Here is a 23,096-nt window from a genome sequence, read left to right on the forward strand (position 1 = left end):
AATGGGTGGGTGAAAAAAGAAAACAAGAAACAAGTTAAAAGAAAAGGAGACACGGCCGGCCGGCCGTGAAACTGAAAGCACGGCCGGCCTGCCGTGAAAGCCTTTGATGCCGCAGGGGGTGGAGCGGCACTAAGCTGGGCAACAGATGGCTGACAATTTGATGCTGTGCAAGCGCATTTTAGGTCAATGCGCTTGCGCATTGACCTAAAAGCGCACGGGCACAGCATCAAATCGCCAGTCTAGGTAAGGTCTGTTTAAGCCCCTATAGTCTCGCTCCGCTCAATGCGCATGCGCATTGACAGGTCGCGAGACCTAAAAAGGAGCGAATCACGCGTGCATAATTGGAACAATGTTCATCGCTAAGTTGAACACGGAATAAAAATACTAAGGCCATGTAGGGTGATAGTGAATGGTTCTCAGCTGCGTGTGATGCGAATGTGCCCGGCAAGTCCTAATAGTAAGATGAGGTGATGAACTGACATGAATAGGAGTACACAGTGTGGTGTGGGATTGTTCTAAAAATGTACGGCCAGCGGATATGTCGGAGGAATACGAGGATTGGTAAGTGGGTCAGGAACAAGGTCCTACCCTTGGAACCCTGGGGCTAACGTTCGAATTAAGCGGCTAAATGGAAACCTAAGGAGTAAAATTGAGAAGCTCAGTGGGACACAAATTAACCGTACAATGCAGTGAGCCCGTAAATAACGTGTAAATGCACCCACCTAATAGTTGCTGTTAATTTGTGAGAATCAGAATCCGGAACGCCGAATGTGTGTGCCAGTGTACTTGAATAAATGGGTGGTGCTGATGGGAACCGTGCATCCGTGACTTAAACCGAAACTAGGGTGACAGATAGTGCGGAAGTCCGCAGGCGCCATTTTGGGTGAGGATTAGAAAAGTCAAGATGTAAGGGGATAAGGGGCAAAAAGGGCAACCGTTCAAAGGTTGTTACCATAGATGAATAGGTAAACACATTAATTACTCTTCCCTTCATAAAAAAATGAATTCATCCAAGATTCGTATTGAGCCAAAATTCAATGCACAGTAGGAACATACCACAGAAAATCAGTGTACAGGTCAATGTCTGAAGTATTCCCAAAAATATTTATACCAGGGTGCAGAGCAGATTGCACAGAGTCGGAAAAGGGGCCGCCCGCATCATTAATGACGTGGGACCCAGGCTCTCTGTGCCACTGGATTCAAGTTAGCCTGACTGATGAGGGGTGATACCCCAACACTGGTCCCAGGATGATTGTTTCTGGTCCAGGGAGAACCTGGCCTGGGAGTTCGGGCTGGATGTTCCCATGAGAAGCAGGGTCAAGACTGATTTGCATAAGACTAATTCTGGAATGGGGAGCAAACGAACAATGGATTTAACCGAGATCTTTTGACTGCGGTGGATGTTTGATTTATTCTGCATTCCATCCATCATTTGTGTGTCTTTTGGAAATTGCTGGTGGCATCTTGCACCTCTTCCTGCACTGTCGCAACTTCTGATGCTTGTAAAGGTAAGGAGGAGCTACCCAACTGCTTGCATCCTAGGCCCGCCCTTAATTGACTAGCGATAGGTATGGAGATATCAGGAGATTTCCCAACATGATTGCATTTCTAAATAGTGACCAGGAAGGGTCCTGGAACGATGTGGCAAAGGAGGACAACATTATGTGCCAAGGTTAATTAAATTTCGTTGCATGAAAAGACAAATTAAGTGGGATAATATGGCATATGTTGTGGCAGTTATTTTACCATTTTAATACATTAATACCGTCTGGACAGAAGTTGCACCTCAGTACTAGTTTAACACCTAAATACACGGGTTAGCACAGTTAGAAACGCAAAGGTGACCAGTTTACATTTGCAAGTGGTCTTTTACCACTTTTTAATAACTTTTGAACTATTTAATCTATAAATATTTTGTTGTTGTTGAAATATGCGCTTAATCCAGCAGATTGTGAATTAATGACAACTGTGGAAAATCCATAATTATGCATTACCTCAATAGGCTCTTATAGGAATATCATTTTCCAAGTCCATAAAGGCATATCGGAGGCAAAAACAGCATAGACAGACTGGGAAATCAACCAGTTTCTCTAGAGGCCCATCCATTTCCTGCCAGTAAGTCATAACTCCGATCCAGTGACCCAGTGGTGTAGTTAAGTCTTTCCATGCAGCCTGAAAATTACACCCGGCCCCTGGACAATTACAAAACACATACCATACAAATACAAAAAACCTGAAATGTGGGTCCTGTGTGACAGAACAGAAATGGCATGCTCCAAAAACAGACTATGCAACTAAGCAGGTGTAACACGTTCCAGTAGAGAGGGTACCATTTCCTCTTAGAAAAAAAAGATGAAAAAGATTATCGTCTTAATTGTTGTCCTGTGAAAACAGTCGTTAAATCTACACCACGTCTGCTCTAGGTTTCTAACGTAAGGTGACAAAGCAAAACTGACTGAGTATTGAACACGATCCAAGCAGCAAAGTGTACATTACCAAAAGAATTATTCAAACTACGAGAGCCAAAATAGTCAGGCCATAATTTATGTAAATAATCATACAGCCCAGTGGACATTTAACGACGCATCTTTGTTAGTGCCATGATTTGTCAAGCTCTCCAAAACGGAAGCTAGTACATTTTTCTTGCAGAATCGTGACTTGATAGCGTTGTGATAACACTTCTTTCCATGCACTAGCAGGGCCCATGACACGCTGGCTATGCTACTGAATCGGTGGTGCAGAATTATCAACACAAATAATGATGAATAGTGACTGTTCATATCTATCGTGAAGAAATTTGTACAGAACACTCAGTTTTTGTAAAGAAGAACATTTCGGAAATTACGTAAGATTTCGGAAGTTTTTGACATTTCCTGAAACTGTTCTTTTTCTGCCTGAACTTTCAAGGATGAGTGAAAGAAAGCATCATGAAAAAAGAAGAAACAACTGGACCCAGAGTGGCATATCAGGCGTTTTTGAGGGGCCCAGGCAATCATCCTGAAGTGGTGCCCATCATTAAAGGAAGACCTGTTTCCAAGTTTCCAGACCTGCAGGGAAAGTGAAAACACAGTGAGTCCAGCACCTTCCATAATGTGAAGGTGTTAGTTATGTTAGCAGAAGCGCAGCGGGCTGCAGGGTGGCGGGGTGCGATGACCAAGGTTCGGGATGGACTGTTTCCATGAGTACTGATTTGCATTATGTGGGACTCAGTCTAGAGTGATAAAGAGGGTGAAAACGGTGGGCTGGAATGCTACCCCTATCGATTGCCACTATTTAGTCTATTTATAATTACTCATTCAATCAGCTTTTGGGTGTTTGATTGCCAATACGATGTCTGGAAAGATGAGACGGGCAGCACTTTCCAAGCCTACGACAAACAATGTTTCTGAATTCCAAGAAGCAGCAGATTTGCACCTATTCAAGGAGTACGTCTATGGGTGCAGATTTAATACTTTTCTGGTAAACCTGTCACTAGTTGTATATTTAAGTTCACCATCACAAAAATGTAGAAGTTGAAATCTCTTTGTGAAATGAGAACAATGAGAAAAACTGACACAGACATAGGAGGTTAGCTGAGGGCCCCCTGGCACAACTACCGAACCGAGAATGCATTTGAGGGGTGTCACACCCCAAACACCCTCACTGAACTTACATGCCTGCCAGTCTCACCTAGGCCTGGTAGGTTCCCCTGGGAAATCATGACTACGGTCACATACAACACAACGGCCTGGAGTCCCTCACCTGTGATCACTTGTTTTCAGTGTATTTTCACTGCACACAATTTCGGGCACGAAGCCTTGATGGTAGAGTTGTCAAATCAGAGCATGGGGGCAAGACTCCGTGTATCCAGTCCTCTCCTTTTACAAATCATTTTTATCAAGTGACTAACAGAAACACACAATAAATCCAAGTCTCAAATATTGAAGTTGCGCAGGCAAATCAATAGGGCAGGAAGAGCCGGAGTCGAGCCATGGGTCTTGCTTGGCTCCAAGAGTCCGAGCCTGTCCAAGAAAACATTTGGCATATATATCATGCAAGAAACATAATGTAAAAATATTATATAATTTGTTCAAAAATTAAACAAAAAACTGTATTTCTTTAACATGCAGAAGTATTTCACCTTAGTAGGACATATTACATTACTGCATATACAGGCATGTGATAGTTTTTAGAAACATGTATGGCTCGACCCCCCCCCCAAAGGCAATGTTATTAGTAACCTAAGAGGCAAGTTGGTATTCATGTAAGCCCTAAACTTGGCATAGATTCTTATTATAGATGGAGCAACATTACAGTCTTTCAGTCTATTAAATCAATTCCAAGAGGTGCCTATACAGTGCAAATCCTTAATTCAAGTACTTTAAAGTGCAGTCTGATGTGATGATAAAGGAAAGGGAGGCTCTATGAAATAAAATGCTGCCTAGGTTCACACAATTTGGATAAGCAGGAAAGCCGGTATTGATTCCAAGTTATATGGTTTCACATTTTGAAATTTAGCCACCAGGTGGGTATTTCGGTCTCTCTCTCTCATTAACATCAAAGGACACTGTTCCATCTTTCATTCCTGGCTCACGACGAGAAAAACACTGGCACAGGGATATCAGTCCGGCTTAGAGCCCCCAGACCCAACTACCAAGCCAAGAATACATTTATTTGTAGTGTGACGCACCACAAACACCCCCTGAAGGTCTTCCCCTGCATATTAGCTGCCTCCTCATTAATAAAGACCACAGCTTTGCTTTAAAATCTACAAAAAATATATTGCAACACGAGCGTGTGAACACCATCTTCCAACCTACTGATGGGCATGCACAGCCTGACAAGTCTGCCGACATTGAGTGGCAGGGTAATTTGTTGAAATGGCAGTCCAGATACATTGCAGTTGTGCTAAGCAGTGGGCACCCTCACATACTGTATTTCTGAGTTAGTTAAGTGCCCTGTAAAATACCACCCTGTCCCCTATAATGTTGCTTTTAAACATTTAGGAGAATCATATCTATGACAGGTTTTCAGCCCGTCCACAGAAGACGAATACATTTTAGCCCACAAATACAGCATCAATATTACCAGAGCTTTTCCTGCACACATGTACTGACTCTTGTTATGAAATATATACATCATTGACCCGATTCCTGCACTTTTCATTGATACAGGTTGGTTGGTGAGACACAGTAAGTGTAATGACTACCACATTGTGGTCTGTCCCAGTGTGCAGCGCAACAAGGTCAACAAATGGAGGTATGCATAGATGAAAGGAAGATGATCCATCCATAATAATGCCTCCATCCATCACAAGTATTAATGAGGTGCAAAAGACTAGGTGAACCTACCTTTTGGGACACCCTTGTGCAGGAGGAGCACATTGAAACGGAGACAACTCAGAAAATGGCAAATATGGGGCACTGCAAGTCAGTGGTAACAGGCATGAATACTAAAATACGATTTAAATATGCTATTTCTTCTTTGAATATGGAATCTCAATATGTGATCAACATGGCCCTAGGTGTGTTGAAGACATGACTCCCTTTCCACCATACCTCTGGAATTTTAAGCTCCAATCCTGCTCCTTCTTAAGTAGGTGGGAATAGGTGTAGAAAGCAATTTACAGGCTGTAAAAGGAAATTCTCCCTGGCTATGTATCCTGGGCTGGTAAAACAAGATCATGGATAGCACATAGACTGTCAGTCGTACCTTTGTAGCCAGAGTCTAAGAGGACCAGTTTCCTCATTGAAGAGATGTTCATTGGGTGGGCGAGGGCCAACAAGGTGGCTACAAAACCAGTAAGGAATCTTCTCAAATTTGGAAAGCATTGTGATTGCACTGCTATCTGTACACACCGATCCTTTTGGATGAATGTATGCATTGGTCTTCTTTGGGGCTTAGTGGGCAAATGAGCTGATAGCGGCGTGACAGCGGTGTGAAACAACTGGGATGACAGCAGAGTAATCTAATAGTTGGAAGAGGGACATGCTATGGGTTTTAGGTTACCGAAATCCAAATCTAAGATGTTAGATTAAGAAGTCCTGGAGGCCAAGATCAAGAAAGTTCTAAATCATGGACCTTATTGTGGCTGTGATCAAGGAATATGATTATCCTGCGTGCATTCTATTATCTTAAAACTTTTGTATAGTACGTCATACTCCCGACGAGGCTGCGGAAGCAGGTCCCCATTGACTGTTTATGACATCAGAAGCCTTAAGAAAGCAGAACTTCATAAGTGGGTGATGTGGCATAGGCAGTACAGTGTGCATCAATGTAGGATCGAGGTAGGGACAGTAGCAAGAATACCCTAATAATGATTTATGGATGTCACGTAAAGCATGACATCTACCCAGCCAGAGAAAACTTAGAACAGTGAAAGGAGTGGAACAGACTGGTGTGAAAGCTGCCTGAACATCTTTTGGGAAGCCAAAAGTCACATGAATGCTGGGCTAATAGATAGTGCACCAAGGAGGGATGTTTAGATTCAGGATGACCGTAATATCTGAACTAGACTGTGTTAGGTTGTCTATAGTTTCACAATTTGGAAAGGTTCACTCTTTGTGGAACTGGGCTACTTGTGGATGGCACCATGACTTGTATCGTGAAGGAACAATAGGATACCTATGGTTGGCACACAAGATACTAAGAAAATGAATGGACATTAAAATGCCTTTGCTGGGCATACATGGTAGTAAAAGCTGGCAAGGCTTACACCAAGAAAGCAGACATGACGAAAATAATTATGTAAACTGGGTATGCTACCGCTAACTGGATGTCATTAAGACTGTGGGGAATTCCCTCTTGTACCTTTCTTCCTGACTTTTAAACAGGGGAAAGCCTAAGAATTGTTGGACTTGTTTGAATAGTCTGGGTGTTTATTGGGAACTTAACTTTGCCTGGAGATTGTCAAAGGGCTGCAGCTAAGGCAAATTCAAGCATTGACTTGAATTACTTGGATTGAGGAGTTAGACTCAAATGGCAGCGATACCGTTGGAAATAAGGGGAGGATTTACTAGTACTTTGTGTCAGTTGTGTGCCACAAAAGAGATGCTAACTGCAGCAAAGTAGTTTTTTGAGACTAACTTTACAGAGCAAACTACAAGTTACTTTGCATTAAGAGTGATATAGCCGAGGTGGTATGCTGGTGTTCCAATGCAACCACCCACTGATTTTGACGCAAATCACTATCTACTAGCAATGATAGACAGGGATTTACTTAAAAACGTATGTCACATGAAAGCAGGTGAAATTGAGAATTTTTTTTCTTCATAGTTTCCCAACTTTGAATGTGTGTTGTATTGTACAGCACACAAAGTGAGAAAAGTGTTAAACTTTGTCAAAACATAGTATATTGGACTGAAAAAGTACCCTATGAGTACAGACTCTATCAGGCACACATTCTTGTACTATGTTGCACATGATGTGTGTGTACGCACAAGGCAGTCTGAAGTCTGCCAGCACTAGTGGAGAGAATAACAGTGCCATATCTTAGCTGATATAGTGCACTTCTCCTCTCTTCCTTTCACACAATGCAGCATTTGATATTTTGATATTTATGGAATTTTGTAAAGCGCGGCTATCGCTCCGGGAGGAGCATCTTGGCGCTGAGCATGCAGAAGATAGTGGGAACGAGGAAGTAAAGTAGATCATATAGCTGCTAGGACTGAAGTGTCAGATTGCTGGAACACCCAGGTTTTCAGAAGTTTCCTGAAATGAGGTTCAGTTTCAGCCTGCCTGAGATTAACAGGCAGGCTGTTCCAGGCTCTGGCAGCCAGGAAGGAAAAGGTTTTTTCCCCCCTTGGTTTTTAACTTAAATCTTGGAATTATAACAAGATTGGTTCCTGAGGATCTTAAACAGCGTGAGGGATTGTAATAAGTGAAACGCTTGGAGAAGTAGAGGGGACCTGTTTTCCTGGTAGCTTTGTATACAGTCAGTAAAAGTTTGAACAAGATTCTTTTGTGAAGTGGTAGCCAATGGAGGACATTGAGAGCTGCTGAGGCAGAGGACCTTCTGGGAAGTTTAAGCACAAGTCTGGCAGCGGCGTGTTGGATGCTTTGAAGTTTTCTAAGGGTAGACTTCTTCAATCCTGCCATCAATCCATTACAATAATCAAGTCGGGAGAGAATTAAAGCAACCACGACTGATTTTCTGGCTGTAATGGGGAGGAAGTCGAAGAATTTCTTCAATGATCTGATAAGACTAAAACAGCATCCAGCAGTGATGCGAACATGATCATCAAAGGAAAGGGAAGTATCAAATTGAATGCCAAGGTTGCGTGCCGAGGATACAGCGCTCGGAGGGGCTTCTGAATTTTTAGGCCACCAATCTTTTGGGCAGAAAGATACGTCTTTTCCTAGAGGTATTATTTCGGTCTTTGCGCTGTTGCATCTGAGATGATTATTATTTAGCCATAAAAAGACCTCTGAGAGGCAATTCTGGAATCTAAGTTCAGCATCAGGACATTTCCTATCAATAGTGACGACCAATTGAGTGTCGTCAGCATACGATGTGGCGAGGATTCCATGAGATTCGATCACTGCAAGGAGGGGGGCCATGTAGATATTAAAAAAAAGAGGACTGAGTATGGACCCCTGGGGAACTCCTGATGTGATGGATCTCTCGCTGGATTTAAAGGGGCCTAGTGCAATCGTTTGCGATCTGTTAGATAAAAACGAAACTAACCATGCCAGCACAGAGTCTGCCACGCCAATCTCCCGCATTCTATTGATAAGGATGGCGTGCGAGATGGTGTCGAATGCGGCTGTTAGGTCAAGCAGGATGAGTACAACCTGTCTGCCCTCATCCTGCAAGAACTTAATAGAGTCTGATAATTCTATCAAGGCAGTCTCGGTAGAATGGCCAGGGCGGAAGCCTGACTGTTGTGGGTGCAGAACCTGGTTGTTTTCTACATGGGTTTTTAACACCCCGTACACTAATTGCTCAGCAATTTTACCTAATGCGGGTAATAGCGAGATCGGACGCATATTAGTGAGATCAGTGGGGGATTTGTTCTGCTTCTTCATTAAGGGTTTTACAATGGCCTTTTTCCAGTCATCAGGTACAATGCCTGAAGTGAAAGATTCATTAATGATGGCATTAATTCTTTAATAAATCTTTGGTTACTGTGCTGCGCGATCTGCCCCTACATTTAAATTTGTCTGAGGTCAGACACATATTATGCACTTACATTTATTATTCTGTGTGTATATTGCCAGACTTGATGCATTACTTTAGTTGAACAGGTCACTGTGATAGCTCAGCACTGCCCCTCCGCACTTCAGGAGATCACGGTTTATGAGATCATTTCATTAATAAACAGCTTATATCTTAATTCACATCCCTACAATCACTTCCTTTTCAATGTTATTGCCAAAGAGTGTTTCAAAGAACTATGCGTATGATACCAGCTCATGTTTCCCTGGAGTGATCCAGACACAATTGAACAAAAATAGCGTAATGCAATTAGGTAGATGTATATATATATATATTCACTGAAAAAACCATAGGTTATAGACCATATATAGTTAGGAATTAGCATTTACAAAACCTTGAAAATTCACTGAAAAAACCATAGGTTATAGACCATATATAGTTAGGAATTAGCATTTAAAAAACCTTATTTTACTCACACAAAACCATTGAAATTCCATATATAGTTAGTTGCACTAACTATATATCGCGCACCCGCAATCCACTGCTGATCATGTCACATATTACATCATTCATGACATGGTCAGTGACATCACTGATGACATCACTGATGACATCTCAAATGACATCACTGATGACATCACTGATGACATCTCAAATGACATCACTGATGACTACATCCAGTGACTGTATAATTCTGTAAAGTTAAAATATGTCTTACATATTGAAGAATGAGTGGATGTATAAGTGTCTTGATGAAGGATTTAGTAGGGGCATGGCTGACTGTATGAGTGACTGATTAAATGTGTCTCACTGAGTGCATGGGTTAGTGACTAAACTGTCTTAATTTGTGCATCATTATGTCTGTTGTTCTGTAAACTGCTGCATGTGTTGATCATTAGCTATATGATTAACTGTATGGGTTATTGATTGGTTGCCCAAGCATTTGTATGGGAGACTGAGTGTGTGTCTGGGTGGCTGGGAGGTGTATGACTCTCTGCATAGATGTGTGAGCAGTTGATTGACTAGATGTATGGGTTCAAAAGTGCATGTGGAAACAGCTGTATGGGCGGTTGACTGTGTGCATGAGTGTATTGGTGAGTGAATGGATATCTCAGTGCTACATGTCAAAGTAAGTACATATGTAAAACACAGTACATGTGAGAGTTGACATATATAAATAACTGTGCATAAGAGCCAGTGAATGTGTGAGTGGCTGTATGGATCATTGTGAACTTGTATCCAGGATTGTATAAGTGAGTAAATATGTTTTAGTATATGTTTGAATAAGTAAGGTGTGTATAACTGTATAGTTGAGGAAATGGAGGTGTGATTGATTCTTTGCATGACTGACTAAGTGTCTGAGTAACTCCATGGATGAGTGACAGTCTATGAGTGTCTGTTTACACTGAGTGTATCTAAGGTTATATTAGAGTCTGAAGAGGTTCATCGTATTATCACATGAATGATGTCATCAGTGATGTGATCAGTAATGTCAAATGAGATGTCATCAGTGATGTCATTTGAGATGTCATCAGTGATGTCATCAGTGATGTCATTTGAGATGTCATCAGTGATGTCATCAGTGATGTCATCAGTGATGTCATTTGAGATGTCATCAGTGATGTCATCAGTGATGTCACTGACCATGTCATGAATGATGTAATATGTGACATGATCAGCAGTGGATTGCGGGTGCGCGATATATAGTTAGTGCAACTAACTATATATGGAATTTCACTGGTTTTGTGTGAGTAAAATAAGGTTTTTTAAATGCTAATTCCTAACTATATATGGTCTATAACCTATGGTTTTTTCAGTGAATTTTCAAGGTTTTGTAAACGCTAATTCCTAACTATATATGGTCTATAACCTATGGTTTTTTCAGTGAATTTCAATGGTTTTTTAATAGCAAATATCATAAGCTGTCGAATGTCAAGTACGTGGTAAGTGAAAACATTTTCGTGTTTATGCACACTGATCTGCTTTGAATGGTGCCCCCCCCTCATTTCTATTAGGAGTACTCTCTCTTTGCAGATAGTGAAAGGTAGTTAACGCAGGCCTTTGCCCCCGTTGTAATCCGTCGTGCCTGCTTCTCTCTCCATTTGATTGATTGTTATCCAAGTATTTACTGTTTTAGAATTAGTTCTCTTTGGTTCATTCTCTATTTACAAACAAACACAGAGTCGCAATACTCTGTTTAGTCTTTGCAGATAACGAAAAATCGTGTAAAAAAAAAGAAAAGGAATCGAGCAAAATCAGTAGGCCACTAATGGGATCTCTTTTTGACCTCGCTAAAATAGAAACATTAGGAACAACCCCTCATGACAAATACAAAACTAGTGAGATGAACTGAACTCCACACAATGATGGCTGCAAAACAGCTCGGCTCCGCCACCCACCCCGCCCAAAATAACGATAAAGAGCGGCTGCCATGATTGGTTGCGGAATGGCCACGACGGAGCTACGAAATGGTGCTGCTCTCATGCTAACCCCAGCTTCAGTCTGAAACATCCAGAAACACTGTAGACTACCAATTGGATCAGTTCCGGTAGCGCCCCAATGTAACCCGGTAGAGAAGAACTAGCCCTCCCCTCTTTGACTGATGGTTCTTGTTGCCTGTCCCTTCTGTTGTCATTTAACAGAACTATTTAGCCTGCTGAAAGGGGTTGTGTTCCGACCGCTGGTTGGTGGAGACATTTTGACTATATTCTGGACCTGCGTTGTCGCGTAATGCGTCATATGACGCGCCGCGTTAGCGCATCCGGAAGTCATCCGTGGCGCGCAGCGCGTAACGTAAGCATAACAAGTCATGTGACTTGTTAATAAAACTTTTCATTGGTTCATTTTACTTTTCTTATTGTAATGATGAAAGGCTTGGTCATATGACCTAAAAATTACGCTTTTCATTACTTCCGAACATTATTTTTTCTTAAATATATGTTATAATGTTCCAGGCTAATGTACTTTCCCGGAAATTTTACAACTGTCCTGCAAGTAAAATATATTCTTTTTTCGAGAAAAAGAGCGTTTCTTCGTCCCATGACGGAGCCGTTGAGCAAAAGAGGGTCGACCTGCTGTCTTAGTCGCCGATACGCCTGAATATGAGATTCTTATCGATCACTTTATGTTGCTGGAATAGAAAACACAACAGCCCTTGACCATTTATCTTTACTGCGTTCCTTCGTATTATACCTTTTACCCTTCATGTAATTGGTCTGCTTTATTTCACTTGCCTTTTAATGATTCTAAAACAGTGACTATTATTAAAAACTTTACCAATGTATATACTACTACCATGTTTTCTTTTAAAAACCTTTATTGTGAAAATTTCATTATACAAATACGAGCCTATAACCACGTGGGCCTGCCACGGAGCAAACTGTAATCGTATATGATGAATAGACATTTACACTGTAGAGGAACGTAACGGGCGGGCCATTAGGTTGCAAGAACTAAGGTGTCTAACAGTTACGGAATCGGTGGACGTATATTTTATAATTAAAATACGACAGGGCCAGTTACAATAAAATTATCTAGATATACATTTGCGGGCAAGTACCATGGGTGACGTTAATTCGAACTTTCAACAGTACAGTAATCAATAACACATCAGAACTTAATATCAATAGGGATGTCGAAATATTCAATCAATTCTCGTCCCCGCCCGCCATGTGCTTCAAAACTGCATACGTATCTCGTGATTTCAAGGTTCTGCAACCAGTACACAACAAGGAGTTACGAGTCCCATTTATTCCGGCGCCATTTTGGGCGAGGACGGGCAGGTCCAGGATATAGTCAAAATGTCTCTACCAACCATCGACTATGATGATGTTCATATGCTGTATTTATTAGAGTAACACTCATCTGTCCACATGAAATTAATTTGCCACAATCTAAACATGTCATTTTAATCTTTCCAAAGTTCTTCTAAATATTTGGGACCGTTTCCCTTGCCTCTGAAGCTCTCAGTGCCACTTCTTTGATGAATGTACTAGCAGGTCAGGGGTTCTCCTCCAAATCTCTCTTTTATGCAGCACTATAATTAATTGGTGCCACCTCTCCATATGACGATGCATGGTATAGTTACCACAACTATATATTTTTTCGGTTCCTCTGGAGAGTTCATCGTGGCAGATGAAGCGTGTAACGTACCGGGCATTTACCTTTTTTTGCATGTACAGGAAAGGAAAAAAAAATCGAGCGTCCGAGTTCTAAGGTGTCCCAGGGCCATTTTAGTGGACCAGGCCCAAATCCAAAGAACAGGCCGCCATTTTGAGAGTCCTCTTGCAGCCGCCTGTCGCTGTAGCATCAAGAGCAGCCGAAACTCAGCTGAATGGCAACTGAAACGGTAAAGGGGCGCCCCACTACAGCAGACGAGCCTCCACCTAGGAAGGCCCATTCACGCCGGCTCCCCCCCCCTTCGGGCACCCCACGCCGTTATTCGGAGCAGTATTGTAGGATGGCCACACCAGTGCGGCAACTTGCTAGACATCACCTCGGTGGTAACCGAATCTCAACGCCTTGTGGTGTCTTCTATTCAGAAAACATTGTTATGCTGCCTTCGACCTATTCGCCGCAAGTGCGCACACAACTCAACTGCATAGCTTGCTAGACACCACCTCGGTGCCATCCGGATCTTGGAATGTCAGCGCCTTTTGGTGTCTTCTCTTCAGAAAATATTGTTGCGCTGCCTTTGGCCCCATTCGCACATCAGTCCGCTACTGACGCCATCTCACAGGCTAATGGGGCGCCCCATGCCGACTTTCAGCATTGTAGGATGACCACACCAGTACAGCAACTTGCTAGACATCACCTCGGTGCCATCCGGATCTCGGCGCCCCACTGCAGATGAAGTGCCTCTCAACTATGAAAACCACCACGGTGACATCCGGATCTTGGCGCGTTGTGCTGCCTTCGGCCTATTCGCACATCGGTCCGCTACTGACGCCATCTCACAGGCTAATGGGGCGACCCACGCCGAGTTTCAGCATTGTAGGATGACCACACCAGTACAGCAACTTGCTAGACATCACCTCGGTGCCATCCGAATCTTGGCATCTCAACGCCTAGTGGTATCTTCCATACAAAAAATATTGTTACGCTGCCTTTGGCCCCATTCGCACATCAGTCCGCAACTTAGACATCACCTCGGTGCCATCCGGATCTTGGCATCTCAGCGCCTTGTGGTGTCAGTCAGAAAATATTGTTGCGCTGCCTTTGGCCCCATTCGCACATCAGTCCGCTACTGACACCATCTCACAGGCCAACAGGGCGCCCCACGCCGACTTTTACCATTGTACGATGGCCACACCAGTGCCACAACTTGCTAGACACCACCTCGGTGCCATCCGGATCTTGGCATCTCAGCGCCTTGTGGTGTCTTCAAATCAGAAAATATTGTTGCGCTGCCTTTGGCCCCATTCGCACTTCGGTCCGCTACTGATGCCATCTCACAGGCCAACGGGGCGCCCCACGCCGACTTTCAACATTGTAGGATGGCCACAGAAGTGCGACAACTTACTAGACACCACCTCGGTGCCATCCGGATCTTGGCGCGTTGTGCTGCCTTCGGCCTATTCGCACATCGGTCCGCTACTGACGCAAACTCACAGGCCAACGGGGCGCCCCACGCCGACTTTCAGCATTGTAGGATGGCCACACCAGTGCACCTTACTAGACACCACCTCTGTGCCATCCGGATCTTGACGCGTAGTGAAGCTGCAGCAGCTGCAAATAAGCTTCAGACAGTGTTACAACCGCTGCTCAGAACTCTCAACTATGACACCACCTCGGTGCCATCCGGATCTTGGCATCTCAGCGCCTTGTGGTGTCAGTCAGAAACTATTGTTGCGCTGCCTTTGGCCCCATTCGCACATCGGTCCGCTACTGACGCAAACTCACAGGCCAACGGGGCGCCCCACGCCGACTTTCAGCATTGTAGGATGGCCACACCAGTGCGGCAACTTGCTACACACCACCTCGGTGCCATCCGGATCTTGGCATCTCAGCGCCTAGTGGTGTCTTCTATTCCGAAAATATTGTTGCACTGCCTTCGGCCCCATTCACACATCGGTCCGCTACTGACGCCATCTCACAGGCCAACGGGGCGCCCCACGCCGACTTTCAGCATTGTAGGATGGCCACACCAGTGCGGCAACTTACTAGACACCACCTCGGTGCCATCCGGATCTTGGCGCGTTGTGCTGCCTTCGGCCTATTCGCACATCGGTCCGCTACTGACGCAAACTCACAGGCCAACGGGGCGCCCCACGCCGACTTTCAGCATTGTTGGATGGCCACACCAGTGCGGCAACTTACTAGACACCACCTCGGTGCCATCCGGATCTTGGCGCGTTGTGCTGCCTTCGGCCTATTCGCACATCGGTCCGCTACTGACGCAAACTCACAGGCCAACGGGGCGCCCCACGCCGACTTTCAGCATTGTAGGATGGCCACACCAGTGCTGCAACTTGCTGGACACCACCTCGGTGCCATCCGGATCTTGGCGCGTTGTATTGCCTTCGGCCTATTCGCACATCGGTCCGCTACTGACGCCGCCTCACGTGCCAACGTATTTTCTCCGCATTTTATACCCTATGCCGCATAACAGGTCATGTGACTTGTTTATAAAACTTTTCATTGGTTCATTTTACTTTTGGTTTCCTAATGATGGAAGGCTTGATCATATGACCTAAAAACAACACTTTTCATTGGATGAAAACTTTTTTTTTTTCCCAAACGATGAAAGCCCCACCTTGTTTCTGGATGTTTCAGACTGAAGCTGGCGTCAGCATGAGAGCACCACCATCTCGTAGCTCCGTCGTGGTCATTCCGCGAGCAATCATGGCAGCCGCTCCCCACCAGAAGCCTGCAGGAGTCGGGGCTCCCAAAACTTTTGATGAATTCTCAAGGCGGAGGGGACGCTTTCGAGAATGGGGTCCAAGACCTAGCAGACAAGCGTCCGATTTCCAAGGTGTCCCAGGGCCATTTCAGTGGACCAGGCCCAAAAAGGAAACAGCCTGCCGCCATTTTGAGAGTCCTGTGACAGCCGCCTATCGCTGCACCGCAAGAGTGGGCGCAACTCAGCTGAATTGCGGCTTTTGACACAGTGGACCAAAAACGGACGGAATGGCAACTGAAACGGTAAAGGGGCGCCCCACTACAACAGATGACACTCCACCTGGAGAGGCCCGTTCACGCCGCCTCCCCCGGGGCGCCCCACGCCGTTATTCGGAGCAGCATTGTAGGATACCAAAACCAGTGCGGCAACTTACTGGACATCACCTTGGTGCCATCGTTCTGCTGCCTTGGAACTATTCGCACAACAGTTTGCTACTGATGACCCACCCCCCGCGACGCCCCACGCCGTTATTTGCTGGGTGGCAACTTACTAGACATCACTTTCGTGTCATCTAGATTTCAACGCGTTCTGCTGCCTTGGAACTATTCGCACAACAGTTTGCTACTGATGACCCACCCCCCGCGACGCCCCACGCCGGAAATCTGGACGTTGTGCTGCGTTGGGACTATTCGCACAGCCGACCGCTACTTCGTTGTTTTTCCCTAAAAATGTTTATATGTTATTACTATTTTTGTTTTCTTGTATATATTTATAAATTATTAAAGTTTTATAATCTTACTACTTTGTCGGAGTGCTATATATTTTTAATGTGACACATAATTGTAAAAACTTTGATGTACAAAGAGTCATCCCTGGAATCTTCCGCTTCAGGCTCGGTCCCCTCCCCAATCACAATACAGGATGGTTTTCAGATAATAGCAACGCTTCTGCTGTGACGGATCTCATCGAGTGTGGGCCTTGATCTACTATAACTCCTTTGAAGAGGGGTGATTCTTTACAGCTGTGGCCATAAACTACATCTGCAGGGCTAGCTGATACCCTAGGACCAGCCTGGACAATCGGACACAGAGGAAAAGGAGTGTCAGAGGGTGCGGTAGTGAATAGGGCGAAAGGGAGGTGTCGGGCGGGCACAGGGTGTGATTCTCAGGGAAGAGCAGCGCAGATGGGGGGAGGTTTATTACCCATGCATAAGACAGAGAGCGGGGGTGACCACTGCCTGGGGGAGATGCTTGCGAGGGTGGGGAGCCATGCTAAGGATCGACAGCGTGCACAGAGTGGGTCTGGTCAAGGCATCTAAAATGGCTGCCGTGCACGACAAAAGTGTGGCATTTGAAAAAAGACAAGATGGCGCAGACAATGTTTTTCAATACTTCCTGATTTCCTTCGAATCGAACGTTAACAGACGTTGGGGCATATTACCAAAGTTAAGCGATATTTATCCCTAACGATGCTTAGCAACGATTTTTTTACCGTCAGAAATTATCGCAGATAAACCTTGCTATTATCAAGGTTTATCGCAAATACGATAAAAAACGACCGCAATGCATTAATATCGCTGAAAACTCAGCGATATTCATGCATTACCGAGCTAATGCTCTTAGCCATGTTATCCACCTCCCATTGGATAACATGGCTAAGAACTGCTCAGGGCAGGTGCTAGCTTTTGGAGATATTCGCGCTTATCTCGAATATTTCCAAAAGTTGATAATAGGAGATAGCGATGTTAGCGACTGTTTCCAGTCGCTAACATCTTGGCATGCCCACTTTGCATGTCATTAGTGATAAATATCACTCACATGCAAAGTGGGGCCCAAGATGGTCGCTATCTCCTACTAGCCGTCGCTAACTGGTGTTAGCAACAGCTAGGTAATACAGATATAATTTTATCTCCGCGAAGCGGAGCGCTGTTACAGATATATATCTTGTTTTTGAACGTTAATTTCTCAAAATGCACTGAAGCACATATATTGAGACCTAGCAAAGGCACATCGGGCTACCAGTCCCTAATATTTTACCAAGTTTCGTGCAAATCCATTCAGCCGTTCGATTATTATTATTATTATTTTTTTTTGCCCCGCGGGGCCCTTTTAAAACCTCCACATCAAACCTAGGGGGTCAGCGAGGATCTACTATGCCCCCTTATGGTCATTTGCCCCTTCGCTTCGGCCTCCTCTTCTCTCTCGATCCTACCGAGAGACAAGATGGCGGCCGCTACGGACTGTTTGGAATGTTTACAGACACCGGAGAGCCAATCAGCTTCGCTTCGCAAAGCTCCGTAACGCGAAAAGTACGCGAAGCGGTGCGCTGTTACAGATATATATCTTTTTTTGAACGTTAATTTCTCAAAATCCACTGGAGCACATATATTGAGATCTAGCAAAGGCACATCGGGCTACCAGTCCCTACAATTTTGCCAAGTTTCGTGCAAATCCATTCAGCTGTTCGATTATTATTATTTTTTTTTTTTTTTGCCCCGCGGGGCCCTTTTAAAACCTCCACATCAAACCTAAACGGTCAGGGAGGATCTACTATGCTCCCTTATGGTCATTTGCCCCTTCAATTTGGCCTCCGCTTGTCTCTCGATCCTACCGAGAGACAAGATGGCGGCCGCTACGGACTGTTTGGAATGTTTACAGACGCCGGAGAACCAATCAGCTTCGCTTCACAAAGCTCCGTTGCGCGAAAAGTACGCGTACTGGAGCGCTGCCCGGTCCGCTGTTACAGATATATATCTTTTTTAAACGTTAATTTCTCAAAATCCACTGGAGCACATATATTGAGACCTACAAAAGGCACATCGGGCTACCAGTCCCTACAATTTTGCCAAGTTTCGTGCAAATCCATTCAGCCGTTCGGGCTAAAAGTGAGGCCAACCGCCCTATGGAAAACTCAATGTTAAAAACACGTTTTGGGACCCCCCTTTTTTCTCGGCCCCCCCTTGACAAACCCCCCCCAAATTTTCAAGGGCTGCTCAGAAACAAAATGTGCCATTTTCCTGAAAATTTCAGCCAATTCCGTCCACAAACGCCAAAGTTATTAGACATAGAATTTTCAAAAATCCCATAGAGAAAAAATCCTAACTATATATACCTACTGGCGACCGCCAGTAGGTAATATATATATATATATATATATATATATATATATATATATATATATATATATATATATATATATTTGGACCTGTACCCGTTTAAACATGAGGAGTCTTTGTCTGCACATGTACTATTATGACTTTTTAGGGCTCGCCCAGCGTTGCAGCGCATGCGTGCACGCTCTGCGGGGCTTCTTGTAATCGAGATATTTTGGAAGTGGAGTTTAAGCTCCGCCCATTTTTCTGATTGGCTTGCATCACCATTTACGCTAAACGCTGGCTTCCCATTGCAAATGAGGCTCTTTTGTTACAGCCCTGTCTCCTTCTCGGACAGCCCATCCGAACTGGATTGTTTACTTGCCGCATTAGATTGTCTCCTTCAACTTCATTTTATCATTCACTCAATGGCGACAGCTTGTTTAACAACGAGGCAGACTCAGCACTAATAATGGCTGCCATGCGATTCTTTTGTCTCTTGCGATCGCCTAACGCAGCCATGTGCCTTTTATTTCTATTTATTCACTTTTCCTGTGAGTGCAAGGCAGGTACTGTGGAGGTCGGGTGCTTGGTTAGAGCTCGGCAAATACGAAAGAACACTTGGCGTCTAAGAAGTTAAACCACACCCCCCACTATCTCTTGTGCCCAGAACAGGCCTAGGATGAGTGAGCAATCACTTTCTGTCTGCACTCTGCCAACTCTGCGAGCTCTGTCTAGCATCTGCACGAGAGTTTGGCTGCAGGCGCTAAACAGTGATTCAGGAAATACATATTTCAGCACGCCAGAATAAAACTACATCTTTCATTAACCTCGTCAGACAGTCTTCATATCTCAGCTAGACAGGCCCACTTACATTCTTACAATGCTTTTTCTGTCCTTTTCTTATTGTGTTCAAGCGCTGCACGTATATCGTGGAAGGCATTTTCTTTTAATTTGTCACAAACTTTCCCTTTAAGCTAGTGAGGGGTAAGTCCGCCTTTAAAAGGTGACGCAGTCATTGGGGCCCATGATTGAAGCAGGACAAGAAGCTGGTCAGAACCGGTTTGTCCAGTTTCTTTGTGACTATGTTTTTCTCATTGCCAGGATAGAGCCCCTCCCCCTGGTCTAGGTGGCAGACTGACATGGATGGCATTTGGTATCTGCTCAGCAAGGACCCCTCCTGAGTCCTAAACATGAAAAGGGAGGCCGTGCCTGGACTTGGGGCCTGGGGTGTAGGTGTGGGAGCTCTAAGAAGTGACTAGGTGCATGCCAACACGGCCTAAGAGGCATCAGCTGTACTGGCACAGGTGGGCCTCGGAGCACACACATCTCCTGCACTTACTTCCCTGGTATAAGCCCCGCCCACAAAAAACACAAGACTCAGAGCTGTGAAGACATTATAATTTAATGCAAATTTGGTGCTCCGGAGACAATGTCACATTTACACCCTGCATTATATTATTATACCATGACACCAGCTGTGGTGAGCCAAGCAGCTACCAAGAGGGCAGTGGGCTGGGATTACTCTTCTTAGGAGTGAGGGCTTTCAGTGCAAGTATAACACTGTGTACCTCTTTACTACAGAGCAGTTCAGGGGTGCCCTTTCCTCCAGGCCAAGAGTCGGGAGATTGAAAAGGCTCTACGTTAACTGGGGATCTTCAGACCTACTGCCCTTGAGGCTGTGAGCGAATTCTCACTGTGTCAATGGCCCTTAATAAAGCGCTCACACACTGCAATGAGGTTTTGTGGCACTAGAGGCAGAGGGAGCAGTATAACCACACAGGACCCTATTACAGTTGTAAGATAATCGGAGAATAGCCAGATCCGAATAGCATTCTCAAAGGAAGGAAGGTTCTGAAATGTTCTGGAGAATCCGGGTACGATTTCCAAGAAGTTGGCCAATACAGAATATGGAGGCCCCACCACCCCGATGTTTGTTCCTGTAGTAGCGAGAGCTAGGAAGATCTAAAGCGTAACACTCATACTGGGAATATTTCTTGATTCGTGCAGCAAAAATTCAGAGCTTAATTTTAGTGAACTCTGCAGCAGTCTGGTTAGATTCTTTTTTGTGTCATTTTTTATAGTAAACATTTTGTAACAGTGCTTTAGAGCACTTTACAACAGAAACAGTTTACGTTCCACCTATTCTTATAGGCCCAGGGAGATTAAGTAATTTGCCTAGAATCGTAGAACATTGAACGGATGCCAACAGTCAAACTTGATTACCCCCTGTATCAAGGTTGGCAGCTTTAGCCATCAGGCACCTCCTACCAATTAGTAAAGCGCTCTTTTGGGACCGAGGCATATGGTGTTTTACAGTATCACACCCGGTGCTATAGGCACCCTGCAAGTGTCCAGAATCACAACAGAAACAATCATTTGCAGTGCAATAGGTCTCACATTTACGCAAGTTTGAGCTATTGGCATTGTAAAAGACAATGCCTTTTATTTATGTTTTGGTTTTTAAAACATAAATAAAAGGCATAATAAAGGCATAATAAAAGGCGTTTTTAGCATCCTTCTATCACACACATTCTCTAACAACATCTCCTTACCCATCAGGTCCACCTCAACGCTGCTCCAATTTAGAAAATAGTTGAAGACTCACCTCTTCAGAGATCACTAAATCACAATGCATTAACCATCCATAAACCCAGCTACCTCTCCTATCACTCGTTGAATGTATGCTTGTCTTTATACCTGCACAGTAATCCAGTGCCAGTTAGCTAGGTTTGTGCTATAAATATAGCATATATATATACATACAAACATAGATACATACCGCTTTACTGTTGTTGAATACCTTTTCATAACATATCACAGGGCAAATGTACTGTGCCCTTAGTGTAGAGAAATGTTATCATTAGGATAGTATAGGAAATAAACACAAATTTCTACAAATATATTTACCCCAACATACAAAATACTCACTAAGTCATTGTGATTGTTCTTATGCACAATACAATTCAGTTTTACATTCATTAAATGCCAAGCAGAGGCACATAATGTTATCAAGATAAAGAATGTGAACTGTTTTTACTCTTATTCAAACAAAGGTCATCCTTTATCTCTTTCTAGGGCTGGGTGCCTCCTAAAGTCGGCACACCTCGGTTTATTCCTATTTTAATGCCTCCTCTGGACAATTAGGTAAGGATTCTCAATTCCTTGTATTGAAATCCCCACATTAGCCATCATGCAGTTATAATTTTCAGGCTTCCAGAGGCATGTGCTTACAGCATCCCAAAAGATATACTACGTAACTTGAAAAACCTACAGATGATTTACGAGAGGTTGTAAACTACATCAAGGATAACCGGTCCTTAGATCACCAATTAGTCTGAGGTCACAGTCTTACCCAAATTCTCCATGATAGGTTGTTGATGCTTTCTGCTTTGGTTGGTGAACCGTCATTCACTTCCATTCACTGTGCCGGGTTGGATGCTAAATTACTGGGTAGGGATCTTATAATGAACCTGAGACATGCAAAGGAGTAGGACAGGGTCGTTTTTAGGGACTGTGGTATTGGTGGTGCTATTGGTGTTCGTAGTATTGGTAGTGGTGGGGGAATTGGTGGTGGTATTGATGGTATTATTGTTGGTGTTATTCGTGGTGGGGATATTCATGTTGTTAATTTTGTAATACAAATGGTGGTCTTTTTGGTAGCATTAATGGTGGTTGCTCTGATGACAATGTGGTATTGGTGATGGTGGTGGTAGTATTAGTGATGTTGGTATTGGTGGTGGTTTTCTTATTGGTAATAGAAGCAGTGGTGATTGTATTGGTGATTATATTGATATTTGGAGGTATTGGTGGTGGTATTGGTGATGGTGGTAATGGTAGTGTGTAGTTTTAGCAGGTGTGGTTTTATTGGTGGTCATGGTGGTGGTGGTGGCATTTATAGTGACTGCTGCAGTAAAACTAAATTCATTTCTTTATTAAACGCATGTAAAGGATAAATTAACTTAAATGTGATAAAAAGTGTAGTGTTGAGTGTACTTTTTAGCTATAAAATAGTTCCTCATGCCTTG

The 23,096-nt window shown here is 44.0% G+C and overlaps 1 protein-coding gene across 2 annotated transcripts in view; it reads right to left on the reverse strand.

The window, feature by feature from the left end:
- Positions 1 to 23,096, reverse strand: part of FAM83E (family with sequence similarity 83 member E) — a 452,947-nt gene that overhangs the window by 270,930 nt on the left and 158,921 nt on the right. The window lies entirely within an intron of this gene.

Source organism: Lissotriton helveticus, chromosome 7, assembly GCF_964261635.1.
Source record: "Lissotriton helveticus chromosome 7, aLisHel1.1, whole genome shotgun sequence".
NCBI lineage: Eukaryota > Metazoa > Chordata > Amphibia > Caudata > Salamandridae > Lissotriton > Lissotriton helveticus.